Genomic DNA, 20,321 nt, shown 5'->3' with positions numbered 1-20,321 from the left:
TGGACCCCTTCAAAACTCTGGAACAAAAACTGGAAAAAGCAAACTAGTAAATCAACTTCCAAAAAAAAGAAAAAAAGGAAATTGGATCTGGTAAGATGGAATACCACTCCAATAAAGAGAAACCAAAAGGGGCACAAAGGTTGTGCAAGAGTGGAGTTACCATCAGCCTTGAAAGACTTCAGACAAATGACAACTTGATCCTTAATAGAAGGTATGTCTTAAAATTGATTCACCATCTGCCCAAACTGAGGAACATAAATTCTGATAACATATGGGTAGTACAGTTCGTAACGGAAGACAAAATGGACTGGGTAATCCTACATTTAAGGAATGAGCTGATAAAAACACTGATGGAGGTGGCAGGTGGCTTTTTGCCCCTAGGATTTAAGCTGAGTGAGCCTCTTGACTCGGTCTTGAAAAGAGTTAAATCGGATCAAATTATCGAAGCGTCAGAGAGAACCCCACGCAATCAGGCCACAAAGGGGCCATGAATCAGATTTAAAAATGGCAAATCATTTGAGTTTATCCCCCTCGAGAGTGGTAGTGAATACAGTAAACCATAAACGACAAGTGTTAAAGAACGAGAGTACTGCAAAGGAGGAATTACAAAAAACACAAGAATGGTCATGGACACAGCTGCCCTGATGCCAAGATACACCAAGGGGATTCCACCTCTGGGTGGCATCCTGGAACACCAGAGGATTTGTGCACTTATTCAACGACGAAAAGTTGGGACTGCGGATGTACGACATTCTCTGCTTTCAAGAGACTTGGATAAGATCTAAGCCCTTGTGTCAAGGGTATACCTGCTATCTGAATCCAGCCAGGAAGGGCTCTGCAGGTAGACCATACTCAGGTTTACTGACATTGGTAAGGGTAGGGATAGGTTTCACCTTAAAGAACGTGCTTGATCCCTCACCCTACATTCAAGTCCTTACGACAGAAGAAGGGAATGATGGTGCTTCCTAATCTGTATTGGAACACTGCTAGGAGGGGAGACAGACTATTCCTGTACAGGATAACAAGCCTACTGGACGAAATGTATCTCACATGGGAAAACCCTTGTCTAATGATATGTGGTGATCTCAACATCAGAGGTTTCAATGCCCAGGGGCTTCCGATGTGTGCAGTGTTCCTTTCGCAGCGGGCACGACAGTGGAGTAATATTGCTGATAGAGGGTTCGTGATGCTGAACCGGTAAATTAAGGGCGATATCCCGGGACGATCCACGTGGTCACAGGGAGAGCAAAAATCTAATTTAGACTATTGGTTTTTCTCCCGAAATATGTGGCACCAAGTCGAAAGTCTAAAAGGTGAAGGAGAAGGGTCGTAGTGATCATAAACTCCTGGAAATAAAATATAAAAAGGCAAACGGAAAGATTAGGGGGCCCTATTCAAGTTTCACAATCGAATAAGACTAAAATCTAGAGATGTCCCATCGATCACTATGATCACCAAGAACGTTGTCCAACATCTCCATACAGATGGAGATGGAATGGAATACACGTGGCTTCTAACCAGGTTTGAGTTAACTAAATCAAGCCTCGATATGGCAGGGAATTCAGGCAAATGCATCAATACAATCTTGAGGTGGTTGCTGCCAAGGGATTATTAAGATCAGATCTGAGAAAATATAAAAAAAGATGGGCAGGGAAGAAAGCAGAACAAACATCAAGAAACAAAGGCAGATATATAAGGGAGTATATAATTCTAGGAGTTTGGGAGAGATAGAGTCAGTAAATGTCTTATAGAAATCAATGGAGAAACCATCGGGACCGGGGGCTTTATCTGGCTTGAGGTATAGAATTGCTTGTTTAATTTCTATTACAGATATGGGTAGATTTAGAGATGATAAGTCAATAGGCTTGTCAGGGTTTTTCTCATTCCGTTCTAAGAAGGAATGGATACCTGCCCGTTTTATAGACGAGTCCTCAGAGTATAGTCAAGAGTAGAAATTTAGAAAGGTCTTATTAATATCCTTTTGGTTAGTTAATCTTCTGCCATCTGTAGAGGAGATATAAGTAATAAGTGATTTTTCTTTCTTATTTTTAAGCTAGGGTGCTAAAATTTGCCCTGCTTTGTTAGAGCTTTAGAGCGCTCTAGAATTTGGATTTTGAGCGAAGTATAGAACCTGACGCTTTATTAGTACATTACTTGTTGAACTCAATGCATTTATCCATAAGGGTTTTGGCTACATTGAGATCCGGGTTACTAGAATACGATATTTCAAGATCACTAATGGAAGTTAACAAATAGTTATAAATAGATTCAGATTGTCATTTCTTGGAAGCTATGTATTGAATAATGAACCCACACAAAGTAACTTAAAAGGCATCCCAATTATTGTGGACTTATGTATGTTCAGGGCAATTATGACAAATATATTCTTCAATAAAAAGGTTTTTCAAAGATTTTGGAGGTCATTACAACAATGGAGGTAGCCATGCCACTATTTGCGGCATGGCTACCTCCATTCGGGTACCGGGTCCGGGTTCCCTGAATGGGGAAGTACCGGGCCATTCCAACCTTGGAGGGCCCGGTAGTTCCCCATTCAGGGAACCTGGACCCGGTATATCCCCATTCCCATTTGAGCCCACCTCGTAATTACCCACTTTGTCTTTTAGGAATAAAGAATTGAATCTCCATATAGGAGAAATGTAAGGTGCAAGAGACAAATCTAGAGTAGTAATGACAGTGGTGTGATCGGAAATGGCTATAGGGCCAATTTCAGAATAAAATAAGGAGGAGGTTAATGGGGGTTGATGAATATGTAATCTAGTCTAGAAAAGGATTGGTGTGGAAGGGAAAAGAACGTGAAATCTTTGACTTCAGAGTGACAAAAGCACCAAGAGTCTACTAAATTAAGATTCTCTAAAAAATTAACAACGTTTTTGTGGGATTTGGAGTTAAAGTGGGAAGAGGATTTACATTCTATAGTCAAATCAAAAATTTGATTAAAATCACCACCTACAACGATGCGATAAGCATTTCTCTGCACTAGTTTCAATTTGAAATTAGACCAAAAGAAGGGATCAGGAGCAGGGTCATGTAAATTAACCACAATTACTGGTATATTATTGATAGTTGCCTCTATAATGATCCACCAGTCTTGAGAGTCCTTTCTTCATTAATTAATAAAAAAAGTTCAATGCCCATAAATGTGTATAACACCAGATACAGTATTCAAAACTATACTAGACAAAATATCAATGCAAAGGGAATATAAATAAGTGTTAGTAGCTTTGCATTGCAGGAAAAGTGATAATGGGGGTTGCAAGGGCACACAGAAGAGCGTGACACAAGAAAAGAGATAGCCAACAGGAGATAACAGTAAAACTGTTATGCGATGAAAAGGACAAAACACAAATAAAATCTAATAATTTTCAGGCTAGATGAAGATAATAACTTGGGAGGACAATTAAAGTTTAACTTTCCTTAAAGAGTGTAGCCTAAAAGGAGAGATATGTTCAAGTCTTTAATGTAGGGTAGGTTCTTCCGTTTTAATGGGTGATCTAGATTTGTCTCTGGAGCAGTTAGGGCTGCAAGGGGGATACAAAGGAGCTGAAGATTCAGACCCGCTTTGTGGGATGCTGAATTTGCTTTGCTTGCTCTTAGCTCTTTTATAGAATGGCTGATGTGGGTGATGATCCGATATAGAGGTACAAGTAGATGATTCTGAGGGAGCTGCGACATTGAGACAGGGTGAAGTGATTGCAGTAAGTTGAAAATATCATTAGGGTCGGTGAATTCCTTCATGGGGCCAACAGGGATTGTAATTATCATTTTAGCGGGATCAAGTAGTCCATTTCTGATGCCAAGGCTTTTCAAAAGGGGTCTCATATCAATGAATCATTTTCTTTTGGCTTGTGTGGTCTTTGAAAAATCGGGAGATAAAGATTTTTTTACCTTGGAATGAAATAGGAGATATTTTCCTGGCCCCTAAAAGAGTCTGCAAGCTTGTTGGCGCCTTACGAAACAAGCAATGAAGGGCCAGAGCGTAGAACTGTTGGTAGATAGTCGAGATCTAATTCTATGAGCTCTGTGTGGTTCTAAAGGAGGATTGAAAGTAATACCTAGGGTTGTGGGGATCCAATTGGTGAGAAAATGTATAGGGTCATCCAATTCTAGTTTTTCTGGGATTCCATAAAATCTGACGTTGTCTCTGCGGTTTCTATCTTTCAATTCAGTAGCATCAAGCTCCTGCCGGCATATTTTCTACTGCATATTTTCAAGGCCTTCAACTCTGTCTTCGATGAAGGATATTCTTTCCTCAGCGTCACCTAATCTGCCAACCACAGTTTCTTTTCATGCTTAAATGCTTTCATTTCTTCTTGTAGGTTAGTGAATCTAGCATCAAGTGTGGTAATTGAGGAGCAAAAACCATTTTTTCTACACAAGTGTTGTGAGTGGAGTCACCTGACACAGGTTTGGTAGTGTCAGCCCTAGTAGTAGAGAGCTACATAATAAGCTGTAAGAGTAGCAGATAGGATGCACGCAATATTTGTTTGAGCACCGGGTGTCAACACCGAGTAGGCCCGGGTTCACAATCTTAAGCCACGATATAACGTGGTGCATCTCGCCGACATCAGTGAGGAGGCAGAGAGAGAATGAAAGGGGGGCCCAGCGGTGAGTTTTCTGAGTGAAACGAAACAAAGATAAGTTTGTCACTGCACTCCCGGCAGAAGAAACACTGCGGTCCGCAATTGCCGGTGTCCGGTTCAGGTGACGAGCGGAGCAACAGGTAAGCAGGATTCATAATATAGCGCCAAACTCGGATGAAAGCAAGCAGGCTATTGCCCTAGTGTTCCAGAGTAATTTTCCATGGAAATAATTAAGTATGTATGTCCATATTTGTAGAAACAACAGGAGCTCCTCGCTTATGCCGCCATTTCGGTTCCCGCTCGGCCAAGCCCCCCTTCTGTTAAGTAATTTTAATTAAAATGTTTGAGGTATTGTGAATTGGTAATTACAATAAAACCTGTGAGTGGAGTCTTACGCGGATGTGGGTGGGGCGTCGGGTGACAGGGAGTATCTGCTTCTGTAATGAACACTAGATCAAGTGAAGGGGACTGTCCCAGTTTGTGGCTCCTTTTCTAGCATTTACCAGGGCACATCTTAAGGTCTAGATTAAGCAGGTATTTTGGTTGAGACCATCTTCCTAGTGGAGTGAAGGTTTCCAGTTTAGTGAAATAAAGTGGGAGGGGGCGTTAGGTGCCCAGACTGAAAGGTGGTTTTGGAACGCTCCTCCTGTCTATCCAAGTCCTATCGCATCTGACTTAGGCTTTTCATTTCTATGGTGTCCCGCTTTTGACAAGCAGAACAGAACTTCCTCTGAACCGTTCAAAGTTTCGTGGTCCTTTTCCTGCATTTCTTGCAAAAGCCATTGAGTGCGATTAGCTCGCTGCTGTGCTTTGCAGGCCGCGGGTTCGAGTCCCAGCCAAGCAACCTAGTCTTTTCATCCTTCGGAGGTCGATAAATGTTGGGTGATAATTGTATGTTAAATGTTCTATGTGCAGCGCTTACAGCGTGTAATGTTGTGGTTTGCGCCAGAGATGGGGTCTTTTTCATCTAAGGAGGGAGGCCTCTTAGGTGACACTGTCTTCTAGGGGGTGCAGCACACGCAGCACCTTGCTGACAGGTGTGATTGTTGTACGTTGGACAAAAGGGACACAGCCCCTTTAAGAAAGACTTGAGGAAAAGAGCGGGAGGAAGGGGAGGGGCGGGAGGCAGAGAATCGAAGGGAGTGAATAAAGGAAGGTACACAGCAGCATTGGCTCCGTCTCATTATTGCATAGTTAGACAGAGTCCAACACTGGCGACGAAGCCGATGAGACCCGTTGCGTGCCGGCAGCAGTGGTAGGAGGGCGGCAAGCCCAGCAGTTGAGAAGGGCCCGTGTGCCCAGAAGTTATCGTGAGGGCCCGTGCGCCCAGGAGAGGGAGCAGCGGCTCGAGTGCCCTGCTGGAGGGCCTGTGTGCCCAGAAGCGATCGGGAGGGCCTGTGTGCCTGGTGGAGACAGCAGCGGCCCGTGCACCCTGCTGGGAGGACCGAGTGCTCAGAGGAGAGAGCAGCGGCCCGAAAAGGGCCCGTGTGCCCAGAGGTTATCGTGAGGGCCCGTGCGCCCAGAGGTTATCGTGAGGGCCCGTGCGCCCAGTGGAGAAAGCAGTGGCTCGAGTGCCCTGCTGGAGGGCCCGTGTGCCCTGAAGCAACAGGAAGGGCCTGTGTGCCCAGTGGAGTGAGCAGCGGCCCGTGCGCCCTGCTAGAGGGCCCAGAAGAAACCGCAAAGGCCCGTGTGCTTGGAGAAGATCGGAAGGCCCGTGCGCCCTGCTGGAAGGCCAGTGTGCCTGGAGAAGATCGGAAGGCCCGTGCACCCTGCTGGAAGGCCTGTGTGCCTGGAGAAGATCGGAAGGCCCGTGTGCCCAGCGTCAACACCAGAAGGCCAACACATCAGCGAGCCACAGCCCGCGTGCTGACTGACGCCTGCAGCCAGCGACGCGGAAGACCGGAGAAGACCTGCAGCCCGAGGAGCCGGAAGAAGCCCGCCCGTCGTCGCGGAAGACCGGAGGAGACCCGCAGGCCCGCGGCGCCGACTAACAAGTAAGGTGCCGGGTGGGGCAACTACAAAGAGGGGAACCCCGTGTCTCCCACACGTGACAGTGCAAAAAAAAAAAAGGGGCTGAAATCGAACGGAGTCACAGCAAAAGAAAAAGGGGGAACCCCGTATCTCCCATACGTGACATTAACCAGATCTAACGGCAAAGAAGGGAACCCCGCGTCTCCCGCACGTGACATTATCAATACGTGACATTGACCAGATTCACGGCAAAGAAGGGAACCCCGCGTCTCTCGCACGTGACATTACCATAAAACGGGTGAAAACCCGCAACACGGCACAAGGGAACCCCGAGTCTCCGCACGTGACACCAACGAAATTTAACTACAAAGAAAGGAACCCCGTGTCTCCCGCACGTGACATTACCATAAACCACTTAAGAGTAAAAGAAGTCACGACAAAAGACAGCCCTGCGTCCCCCCAGGTAACGTCTGATACCAAGAAGGACACAGCACCAGGAGTTAATAATAACCAACGCCCACGCACCACTGAACTAACCACAGCATACCGAGCTGCGCCATCATGTCAGCCCAGGATGTAGCAGATCCCAATGCCCAACCAATATCACCAGGAACACCCTCCTCCTATGCAAGCCTAATGAGAAGACCCGCCCCGTTCACTCTGAACCCACACCACGACCAGGGCCAACGATGGGAAGAGTGTATGGAGGAATTCGAAGACTTTGTGGGTGCAATTGGCACACAAGAACCTCCCAACATACTAAGCATCTTTGCAAACGTCGCAGGGAGAGAAATCAAAAATATCATCCGTACGATTCCCCTACAGGACCGCACCACATACGCGAGACTCCGTCAAGCCATAAATGAAAAGATTGTTATCTCACCCAACCGTAACTATGAAAGATACACTTTCAACCAATGTGGCCAGCTGCCTCATGAATCAATAGGAGAATTTGTCATTCGCCTTCAAAGAAAGATATCGAAGTGCGATTTCGCCAACTTTAATGACGAAGAAGTCATAAGGCTACGCATCATAGAAGGGTGTGTATCCTCCATGTTCCGGAAACACCTCCTAAAGAAACCCCTATCCCTAAAAGAAGTTTTGCACCTAGCAAGAGTATATGAGAGAGTGGACATCCAGGCAGCAGCCATCGAGAACCCCAAAAAAGGAGAAGTTATAGCGGCAATGCACCCATACACCCAACATCCAGCTCCACAGACAAGGATAAGCCCAAGGTATCCAACACAACGAACACCAAGCGACCGCCAATGTTATCGCTGCGGGTTCGAGTATCCGCACAGAGGCCCGTGCCCTGCCATCGGCCAACGCTGCATGAGATGCGGCATGGAAAACCATTTCCAGGTGATGTGCAAAGAACTACTACCAGAAGGGAGCTCGACACGGCCGCGACCCACCACCCGCATGATGGACACACACATGGAACACCCCCGACAGGGAGACAGAAGTACGGCACTGCCCACGAATGCCTATCAACGTCCAAACACCGTAAGAGCTCTTGAGGGGCTTCAGATTGAACCAGATAAGAAAGACCATGAACTATATGACATACACCAGAGTGACTTCATACAAGACCCGGAACAAGCCCCAAACCCCTTCCAACAAGGAAGAGACTCATATCTCGACCCCCCACCCCAACATCAGCTAGGAGGGAATGAACCAGCTCGATATCTACAAGATGGGTACGACAGAGAGTACGTATGCCTTCTCAGTGCTGAAACCGAAGACACCTCAGCTCCCAGAGTTACAATACAGCTGGGAAGTACCAGAAACAATTTTATCGTTGACACAGGAGCGACGGTAAACGTCATGAATGAAGATATCTACAGGGAAATAGCCTCCTCATACCCACTACAAGAATCCAAGACTCACATTTTCCAATGGGGAGCGGTCCAGCCAATGACCTCCAAAGGAAAATTTCTATGTGATCTGCGGCACAGGGACATCACGGTAACCGCCACAATACACGTTATAAAGAGCCCATCCATCGGCCGCTGCCTCCTCGGCTACCGCACGGCCAGAGCCCTCGCCTTAATTGATCTACACTACAACCAGTCAGAAGTAATAGAGGGACTGCCAGTATCACACGAATGCGTCAGAGCAATGATCGACAGACCTCTGGCGAAGGGAGACCTCAAGGGCCAATTTCCCAAGTTATTTGAAGGAGTTGGCATGTTAAAAGGATCATGCATCAAGCTACATATCGACAATACCATTAGGCCAGTACCGCAACACCCGCGCAAGGTGGGTTTCCACCTCCAAGAACAAGTATCAAAAGAAATCCAACTTCTCCTTCTCAACGACATCATAGAGAAAGCAGAAGGGCCAACACCATGGGTATCGCCAATAGTAATTGTTCCCAAGGACAATGGTCGTCTCCGCATATACGTTGACATGCGCATCCCGAACACGGCCATCCAGAGAGAAAGGCACCCAGGCCCGAGCCTGGAGGACATGTTGATTAGGCTAAATCAAGCGAGATTCTTTTCGAAGCTCGACCTCAACCAGGGCTACCACCAACTGGTCCTGGACCCAGAATCACGACCCATCACAACGTTTGCAACGCACGACGGCCTCTTTCGATACAAAAGGCTCAACTTTGGAATATCATCTGCTGTCGAAATCTTTCAGGAGACCATCAGACGTCTCATTGCATCAGAGATGAATGCACTAAATTACAGTGACGACATCCTAGTATTTGGGAAAGATCAGGAACAACACGACAGAGCGCTGAGAACGATCTGCTCCATCTTACAAGAGGCGGGACTGACCCTCAACGAAGACAAGTGTGACATCAACAAGACAAGCCTTAAATTCTTCGGCCACATATTTTCGAGCAAAGGGATAACAGCCGACCCGGACAAGATTAAGGCCATCACCGATCTCCAAGCACCTACGACCACGGCAGACCTGCGCTCCCTACTAGGCATGGCAGGATATTGTGCGCGCTACCTCCCAAACTACGCCACAACAACTGACCCACTCCGCAACCTCCTAAAGAAGAACACACCTTTTATATGGGATGCACCCTGTCAGGAAGCATTCACAAGGATAAAAGAAGGTCTCACCAACAACCGACAACTGGCATACTTTCGCCCGGACTGGCACACCATCATTACGGTCGACGCAAGGCCAGTGGGACTAGGTGCCATCCTTGCCCAGACCGACACCGCAGACAGTGCTCATCACGCGATAGTTGCATATGCCAGCCGAGCCCTGTCGCACACGGAAAAAGCCTACTCCCAGGCAGAAAGGGAGAGCCTGGCTGCAGTATGGGCATGCGAAAAATACCACCACTTTATTATTGGCCGGAGGTTCACCCTAGTAACGGACCACCAAGCTTTAATATCAATCTTCGGGAACCCCAAAACGAAAATGCCTCCTCACATAGAACGGTGGGGGATAAGACTACAAGAGTACGACTACTGCATCGTCCACAAACCAGGAGGAGATGCCAACCCAGCAGACTATCTCTCCAGACACCCCCTACCGGACAAAGACGGCACCCTAGCCCAGGAAGCCACAGAATACATCTCATACCTGTCATCAAATGCCATGCCACCAACCATCTCGACCGCAATATTCGAAGAAAGGAGCAAAGCCGACCCAACACTCAGAGCTGCTGTCTTTCTCACTCGGTCCAACAAATGGAGGGAACGTCACACAAAGGAAACCGGGGGGGAGGATGTAAACCAGAAGGAACTAGACCGGCTGGCCAAAATACACGACGAACTCACAGCCACTGACCAAGGACTCCTGCTACGGGGGAGAAGGCTAGTAGCACCAAGGGACCTAAGGAAGACCCTAGCAACACTGGCACATGAGGGCCACAGGGGAATGGACAACACAAAACGATTCCTCAGGAACTATGTCTGGTTCCCCTACATGGATGTAATAGTAGAAGACATGCTCAGACACTGTAGGCCATGCCAACTGGCAGCGAGAGGACCAAACCCAAACCCTCTGCAACTAACCACGCTCCCGACAAGACCCTGGCAAAAGGTCGCAATGGACTTCTATGGACCTTTAGAAGAAGGAGGCTATCTATTAGTAGTAATGGACGAATATTCGAGATTCCCTTTTGTTAAGCAAACGCCGTCAACATCCTTCGTGGAAACCGCACCCACAGTGGACGAACTATTCAGCGAATGGGGCATTCCCAACGTCGTCAAGACCGACAACGGCTCCCCGTTTCAAGGGAAAGAATTTGCAAACTTCGCAAGTCACCTAGGCTTCCACCACCAAAAGATTACACCTCTCTGGCCCCAAGCCAATGGGATGGTGGAAAGGTTTATGGCCACAATCAAGCTAACCAGACAAAAAGCAGCAGCAGAACAGACGCCCCACCCGAAGGCCATCTGCAGCATGCTCCGGAGCTACCGAAATACCCCACACGATGCCACGGGAAAGCCACCAGCTGAACTCATGGTGAGGTACCAACCCAGGACACGCATTCACCGATGGGAGGACTACACCCCTGAGGAAGACCTTGTCATCAGGGAACGAGATGCCGAAAAGAAGAGAAGGGCCAAGCAATGGGCCGACACCAAACGGAGAGCGAAAGAACAACAACTGGAGATGGGGCAAATGGTCCTGGTGCAACAAACCCAACGCAAGAAGACGGACACCCGATACAGCCCAGAGCCGCGAATAATCACAGCCATAAAGGGGCCCATGATTACGGCAACAGGAGATTTGGGAGACATCACTCGCAACTCCTCTTTCTTCAAAAAGCTATATCTGGAGGAGCCTGAAGCACAAGAGACACCCGACGAGAACGTCAGTGAAGAAGAAGAAACAGAACCCCCAGTGGAGTCGACCGGCGAAAGCCGAGAATCCCCGGGAAGACCCCCTCGAACAGTAAGGAGACCAGTGAGGCTCATCGAACAGATGTAACTGGGCTCCCATGTTAAGTACGGGGGAGGTGTTGTACGTTGGACAAAAGGGACACAGCCCCTTTAAGAAAGACTTGAGGGAAAGAGCGGGAAGAAGGAGGAAGGGGAGGGGCGGGAGACAGAGAATCGAAGGGAGTGAATAAAGGAAGGTTCACAGCAGCATTGGCTCCGTCTCATTATTGCATAGTTAGACAGAGTCCAACAGTGATGCAGTCCCATTTCTTTAAGCCTCGGGTGCTGGGTGGCTTACACTGGGGTCAGAGTGGAGGCAAGGATACCTACAAGGAGGCCATTGCCACACACCTTTCTTGGGGGAATGGTTTATCTCCCTTTACTTCATTTCACTCATCCGGCAAATTGCTCAGCGCTTACCACGAAGAAACCCAACTGGAAAGGGTGTTGAGAGGGGATATCTTGCGAGGGGGGATGGCAGGGGAAACGCAGTTTTTGCTTTTTGTTTTGCGACACTTCTGGTTATGAAGTAGAAAATATCAAATGGTCCTATTTGGTTTTAAAACCTCTAAAGAAGGCATCGTGCGAAGAGGGTTCCTCAGATCCCATAAGGAGGGCACAGAAAAAGTCATTAAAATCGGAGCTGATTCGACCGTCTGCAGTTTTTTAGCCAGTGGTGCACATGCCCCCATTTTACCCCCGGCCCTGGTAATATGTAGTTTCTGGTATATTCTGTTCCACTAAGAGCATGACATTTTACCCTTTTTACCTTTTTGTATATACTTTGCAATACTGTAACATGTCAGCTTTCATTTCAACTGCTTGTATTGACATGTATGCACTGTACTGACATGTTTCTTATCCTCTGTATGCTACCGAAGCTTAAGTATCCTTCTACCTGCTGCGCCCGGCTACCCCGGGGTTTTGTGCGCATTATCAAATAATAAACATACACATTTTCTCCAGTTGGCAATGGTTTGGTGGCTGGACATGCCTACCGCGGGTTCTCCCCTTCCAGGTACCTCAATTATTCGATTGACGCTTCCCCCCAGATATCACTAATTTGGCAGTACAACTGTCATCTAAAACCACACCTGCATGGGTTGTATATTGTGAAAACGTTTAGATGAGCTACGGATCGGGGATACGGCAAGAGGGTACAACATTATTTTCATTTATTTGATTGTAATGCACAATTTTTCAAATCCGTAATGCCTGCGGTAGGGCTGGGATTCGGAGGAGTGTAGTAAGCAATTGCTTCAGAATGTATTTCTGGTTAGATAGCCTAGGAGGACACAGAATAGTGCCATCGGGGTGCGACTGGAGCAGGCTGGGTCACTCCTAAGGTGACTGCAGTGATGTGGGTCTTTTAGGGAAGAGATTGGGGTCTGTTCTATAAAGAATCACACCCTAGAAAGCGTGCAAGAGCAGATTCCTCGCATCTCATTAGAAGGCTTTGTTAAGTAGATTTGCTATGGCTTTTCTCCGTTCGTAAATACCTTGGAAGAGCATAACAGTTCATGGGTGGCTACCAAGCGAGTTCTTCCTCAGTGTCTCATGAAACTGGCAGGGTATCTATCTGTTTGTTCTCTTTTGAGGATCTGAGTCTTCTTTGAGGTTGCCAGGCCTTTGGGTGAGCAGATGGCTGTTTTGGTGAGTAGTACATTTTTTTTTTTAACTTTGTTTTTATTAACATCTTAAGTATGAAACAGGGCGCACAGGCAATCCCTGACACCAATACATCAATGTGAGTAGTACTTTAAGGATAATTCTGGAGTCTACTGGGAGGCAATATATTTAGGCCTGGTGGCATCAAGTCTCCCATTTTTAGGCCTCGCATCATTCTGCCATCTCTATTTTGAGTGAATTGGCATAGGCTAATTAGATTTATTCTGACCAACATACAAGCTTTTGCAATAATCAATGCTCGATCAAGTTAGGGCTCTAAATCTTTTGCGTCATTTCTAGGGACAGCAAGATCTTGCGTTGCATGAGAAGTTGGTGATTGACTTTACGGGATATTTCATTAATTTGCCAAGTGAATGATATGGTCAGGTGAAAGATGTTACACAGGGTTTTATTTTCATATTACAGGTCAGGGAGTAGGTGGTGTACCCTACAATTCAGGCTATTTTAAATATGGGGTTCAAGAAAAGTAAGTATTCTGTTTTATTGGCTTTTAGAGAAAGATTATTCATCCTCCCGTCTTAACCTGAATAAAAACTGTCTGAAATATCCTCGTAGGTAGTTTGGTTTCGGCAGGGTTGAAGACACCCTGGGCATCATCAGCACAGAGCTGGCACTTAGGAGAAACTGACGGAGTGAGACCAGGGCTTTGATGTAAGTATTAAACAGCTCATGGGACAGGCTCGAGCCTGTGGGATTCTTCTAATCACGGGAGAGGACTAGGATCTAAAACTGTCCCCTTCTTGCGCAAGCTGAAGGTCCTTAAGAATGAGAGGTGCCTGTCCTCTAATCCCCATGGAGGTGTGGGCCTCTCTAGGAGAGGGGTGTGATAAGCCCAGCAGGATGAGTATGGAAGTTTTTTCAGCATCAAGATATTTTAGAAAATTTCCTTTAAATAGTTTTGATGCTCTTGAGTGGTCTGAGGCGTTATTGTAGTAGGTTTTTCAATTCACTAGTCAGATCATAAAACAGTGATGTGGCTCTACAAAATCTTTGCCTTAAAAACGTTGGCCAGTAGTGATCCAATTGGTAGCTTCAAAAGGCATTTTTTCGAAGAATTGGGTAATGGTTGCTTTTGTTGGGGTGGTCGATAATGGTTTCAATGGGAAAGAAGGGTTTGCGATGCACGTGCGATATTGCTGACTGGGATAGACACGATCTTAGCGTGCTATTGCAATGGTATGTATCTAGTGTAGTTAATAAGAATGGAATAAGTGTTATTTTGTGTATAGTTGATACATTTTAGGTTTGCACACACGTAGCAACATAATGACAAGTATGCAAATACAATGTAAACACAATGTAGTTGTGTGGTGTGTAATGTAGTGCCTAAAGATGGGACACGAGGAGCCTTATATGCACAGACGAAAAAGGAGATTCATGGATGGGAAAGCCATTGCGAGGAGACGCATTAGTCAACGTCTCAAAATCCTGCCACTTCCACCTTAAATTGGCGCAATTTTCCATACCTCTCCTTTCCCAACAGACTCTGCGATCCAATCAATTGTTATATCACGACTGGACTATGCTAACCCCATCTACCTCAGGGTGCACGCATACCAACTGAGAAAACTACAAAGAGCACAAAACGCTGCAGCCAAACTGCTACTAGCGCTTGGCCCAAGAGACCACGTCTCCCCAGCCCTCAAAACTGCACTGGCTTCCGGTTGCCCGAAGGGTGACCTTCAAAACCTTATGCATTTCTCACCGAGGACCTCATGTCTTTCCGCAAATTACTGAAAACATAGCTCTTCCCCTAAAATCGACCCCTAACTCAAACTGGATAACAGCAACTCAATGACATTTTCCCAAAATGCTAGATCACAACCCAGCATCATGATCCGAGCAAGAAATCGAAAACTAATAACCTCTAATGTAAACTAAAATGGACATAAAAATAGAATAAATATAAAGGATCAAAGCAGTGAAGTGGATAAAAAAGAATAAGTTGTATGAGAGCAGTAAAGTGGTTGAAATTAATGAAATGGATGAAATAATTGTAATGGACAAGAGGATCAAAATGGACGAGAGGAATAAAGTGGATAACAGCAATTCAACTAGCCAGAACTACTAGATCATAAATAACAATAACATCAATAATAATCCAACATCATGATTCCAAGCGAGAAATCGAGAACTAATAACCTCTAATGTAAACTAAAAGGACAAACTGAATAGAATTAGTAAAGATAATCTAAGCAGTGAAGTGAATAAAAAGAATACATTATATGACAGCAGTAAAGTGATTGAAATTAATGAAATGGATGAAATGAATGTAATGGACGAGAGGAACAAAATGAACGAGAGGGATAAAGTGGAGAGGATGGAAAAATGATGACATGATACGGATGCGTGCACAGAGTACACGGAACTGGTAGAGTGCATGAAACGGATAGAGTGCATGGAATGTAAGAGTGCATGGTATAAATGGAACGAATAGAATAGACAATTCAAGTGCATGAGACGGGTGTAGTGTCTGTGACAGTTGGAGAACATGGGACGGACCGAGTGCATGTGTCAAATGACATGAGTGAACCGATAATGCATGATGAACGGATGAAGTGAGTGGAACAGTTGAGGTCGGTGTAGTGGATGAATGTGGGTGGAGAGGATGAAGCGCGTAGAGCGTATGAGAGCGTAGAGCAGATGAGAGCGTAGAGCAGATGAGAGCCTAGAGCAGATGAGAGCCTAGAGCAGATGTAGGGTGTGATGCGGATGTAGGGTGTGGAGCGGATGATAGCGTGGAGCGGATGTAGGGTGTGGGGGTGTTGAGCAGATTAGGGTGTGGAGCAGGTATAGAGTGTGGAGTGGGTGTATAGTGTGGAGCGGGTTTAGAGTGTGGAGCGGGTGTAGAGCGTGAGTGAACAGATAAAGTATGTGAGTGGACGGATGAAGTATGTGAGTGAACGGAAACGAGTACTTGGTTGGAACGGGGGAAGTATGGGGTTGGAACGGGTGGAACGAAAGAAATGAAGTGGGTAGAACGGATGAAGTGTGTGGACGAAACGGGTGAAGTGGGTTGCACTGATGACGTTGCTAGATGAAGTGGGTGGAACCAAAGATCGAGCATAAAATGATCGAAGTGCATAAAACGATCGAAGTGCATAGAATGGAGTACATAGAATGGTTGGAGTGCATGGAACGGGTTGGAGTGCATGGAACGGCTTGGGATGCATGGAACGGCTTGGGATGCATGGAACTATAGGAGTGTGCTCGATCTCAAGCACCTAAGGTAAACCACCTTATCACATCTCCACGCTTACTCTCTTCTTCACACCACCACACAACTAGAACACAACGATACTATGACACCATTCGGCATAGCTGTTCTCATACCATCACTAGCCTCATACTTCCCATCATCCTAATAAACACAGCTGGCTGGACACCCGCCAGCCTAGGCGTTCTCCTCAGGCTTAACGCAGCCATAATCGGTCTGGATAACAACCTGCCAGAACGAACACATACTCTTGATCTCCCAACCACCACACCTACCGCTAAGAAGCAGCCATCACACGAAAGCCACACCTGCTGCACACATATCCGGTGCTCACGCACCTTATGACTCTCCCTCTCTTTCTCTACTGACCTGAACTTCGGTTCCCGAGGGCGTTCAACCTATCAGCACCTTGAGATCATACCAATGTACATAAGGCGCTATATAAATGCAAAATAACATAACATAACAATGAACACATGTGCACAGACATATGTACACGTGGGATTTCAGGGACATGTGTTTGCAACAGTTGGGGATCAGGGGCTACAGGGTTAATAAATGGGAAGAATGCCTCCTAGTTAGGGGATTGTGTAGGCTGCAGAAAGCTGGAGTGGCGAGATAAACTTTGTGTGACCTGGAGAGTTGGTTTATCGAGGTCAAAGGATGGGGGTAGGAAGCTAACTGCATTCGGCCAGCTGTGATAACATCAAATGGTCCGTTGCGACCAGGCATAGGTTCTGACGGAGCAGTGTGGATAAGAGATGTAATCTTCCTGAGAACCTGGGAGTTCGTTATTCAGTGACCAGGGAATTCTGTACCGTAAATATGAGCCAATGCAAAGGTATGTCAAAGGGGGATGGTGGTTAAGTGAATGTATCCAATGAAAGCGTGGTAACTTATGGTGATTCGATTTTCTTGTACAGAGTTAGCCAATCACATTTTGTGGGGATGACTTTGTAAGGGAATATGTGCGAGTGTGTTAAATATTGCAACAATGTACATAAAGTGTGGTCTTTGTGTGGTTCGTAGAGAAGCGGGTTAGTTTGGTCTCCAAGGAGTCGCCTAGCCCCTCTAAGACGTTTGTATACAATAAACTTGCTTTACAGGCAAACGTGCACTCACTTCTTAAAATGTGGGCCTATATTGGGTCAGGAGATCGAAGGTCCACCCCTACACTTTTCTCAATGAAACAGGGATTACCCTAGAGTCGAGGGTGGGGCTGCATATTTCGGCTACAGCAGGTGCTGGGGACAGGGTGGCTTCTTTAATCTTTAAAATGCTGTGCGTGCTCAGACCTGTACTCTAGAATCTTCATGATTTGACTACTTTGATGATGTTCTGTGGGGATGGGGAGGGATGTTTGGCAGAAAATGGCAAAGTCCCCTCTGGTCGCTTGTGGAATATGGACACAATTAGACGGATAGACTGTTCCATGTCCTTCCAAATGGATCTTCAATAAAGTATGGAAGATTTTAAAAAACAATGTTTTAGTGCTAATGGACACAGTGCCGAAAAGTACTGCAATGGAAACTAAAATAAATAGGGAGTAAAAGCCTAATTCAAAATCTTATCAGGAGCCATGATTTCCCCCGCCATAGCTCCATATGCCGTCGTTTGCTTACCGCGCCCCCATTTTACTTTGCAATACTCTGTACAACTGCGACTCAGGTCCGATATCCCAGGCGTGGGCTCAACACGCTCTTAAGCCAATCCTAGGAGCCATTGTGACCATTTCCTTAAATTCATCTGAACAGAGGATTAACTAGCATGTCATATTCCGACATTCCGAAAATCCATGTGTGCTCCAAGTGTCTATTTGTGTTTACGAGGTCGGTGGGACTGCTTGCGCAACCACTGTGCATGCCAGCAGTGTGAATGCACCCCCACGGAGGGCAACATGGGAGATGGTGCATGTTGACAGGTTGGAAATACAAGGAGGACACAAACCCAACTTCCTGGGACTCAGAACCTCAGCCCAATAGGATGGGTTTGTTGTATGCCACCAGAAGCACCTGGACAGAACCGTCAGGGGGTTGGGGTGAGACCGCGTTGGCGTGGCAAACTTACTTGTATGATGCTCCCTTCGGGTTCCATGCATAGGAATGGTGCAGTAGCAAATGGTGCAGTACACCGGGCCATGATAGAACCTAAATGTAAAGTGCACCTCTGGTGCTGCTGTGCCTGTGATGTGTGTGGGGGGCTTTGTCAGATGCCAGTTCATGATGCATATCTCGCTACTATGTACCCTCATCTCATGTAGGCCTGAGTGGCACTACTGTTGGAATGCATGCGTGTTTAGTGGGCAGTCAGAAGGGACTACAAATGGCTAGCTCTGAATGCGTGTCTTCTGGCGCAGTGTAACGGGAGTAAGCACTTGGTGTAACATCACAATTCTCTTTTATATAGCGCCTCATTGCTAGACCGAGGCTTCAAAACGCACATAAACAAGCGATAAACTCCGGAGTAAGAATATTTTGCATGCATGTAAACAAATATATGCCACCTCCTTATATTTCCGAAGTCAAATTTGCTGGGAAACCTATGGCAACAATAACCACCTCTAAAACTATTCCACAAGACAACTACAGCATCCAAACGGCGCTACACAATGCAACGTTCTCCAGCGTTCTCCAAACAACGAGCTGGGGGCAGATCTCTCTCCGCTGCAGAGGCCTCCCTCTGGAACAGCCTCCCTGCCTCCCTGAAACTCGAGGAGAACCATCTCCGGTTCTGGAAGCACCTCAAAACCTTCCTCTTTGCCTCCGCCTTCTCTCCCCCTCTCCCCTGCTAAACTTACAGAAACTGCACTGAATCTGCAACTGGGCCACTCACGCTCTCAGTCCTTGGCCCAGCCACTCTCCCCTGCTCTGCCTCTCTGGCAACCCCCTGCACCGCGGGACTGTGTCTGTATCCCTACAGCCTCCCTTCCCAGCACTTTTCTGCACTTATCGCGCACTTGCCACTAACTGGCCCTTGTTATTTATCCTGTATGCTCTTAACCCTGTATTGCACTCTCCCCTCTCCACCTCCCTTTTTGCACTTTTCCCTTCCCCTCTACCCTTGCGGGATCTGAATGACACCTGGCCTAGTAGGATCGTTGTCTGTCTCCCCTTGTCTCCCCCCCCCGCCCCCCCCGCCTCGTCGCGCCTTGAAACACGTGTATAGGCGCGTTACAAATGCCATATCATATCATATCATAACGTGCACCAGGCAAAGACGTGGAGACACTACATTTCCCTAAACACCAACGGTGCACCAGCAGAACTCCTCACACTCGCCTTAAACACCACTATGCCAGACACCAGAGGCAACCACCCAATGTAGACCAAGCTTGAGGGCACATTTACACCAACACGCCCTGCAGATCCCTACTTCCACGCATTAATATTGCAACAAAGCATGCACGCTTCCCTGCTGCCCTCTATTCCTAGATTCACCTCCCCACTGCACCTCTCGCAGAACTCGAAGCACCCAGGGAGCACACACATGGCAGAGGGTGCGCTGTGCTAGACCCCAGGGCAAGGAATGATAGAGCTTCAATCACTCTACAGTGGGGCAGAGCTCTGACTGCCCAGGCCGCTCCAGGCTCTGGCCCCAGTAGGGGATACCAGGAACGCCAGCCCAGCTGGGCTAGAGTCCCTGGTGACCCCACTGATGAGAACAGAGCCTCCCATCAAGGCTAGTGATGTGGAACTGGGGCAGGGCCCGTGTTACAAGAAAGCCACAGTCAGGCCTATAAACTGCAGGTGCCACTGGCCCTTTGGGACCAACAGTGGGCAGGCAGGGCATTGAGTTTTGGAGGAATAGGCCTGGCCAGTAGCTTGCAACCTGAAATGCGGTCCCCCGGCTTAGGGGCCACCAGAAGAGGTGTACGAACAGACTCCATGTGCCCTTAAACATCGACCTCCCTGTGACAGGGACCTTTTTGGAATAGCGAGAACTGGGCCAATTCAAGGGGCTCCGACCCCCAATGGTTGC

The 20,321-nt window shown here is 47.1% G+C and overlaps 1 protein-coding gene across 2 annotated transcripts in view; it reads right to left on the bottom strand.

Annotated features, from left to right (window-relative positions):
- The window catches only part of LOC138511157 (zinc finger protein 250-like), a 155,891-nt gene that overhangs the window by 25,556 nt on the left and 110,014 nt on the right, over positions 1-20,321 (bottom strand). The window lies entirely within an intron of this gene.

Source organism: Ambystoma mexicanum, chromosome 6p, assembly GCF_040938575.1.
Source record: "Ambystoma mexicanum isolate Mex_15411 chromosome 6p, UKY_AmexF1_1, whole genome shotgun sequence".
Classification (NCBI taxonomy): Eukaryota; Metazoa; Chordata; class Amphibia; order Caudata; family Ambystomatidae; genus Ambystoma; species Ambystoma mexicanum.
Note: the sequence above shows the minus strand (reverse complement) of the source record. Positions and strands in the feature narration are given on the sequence as shown.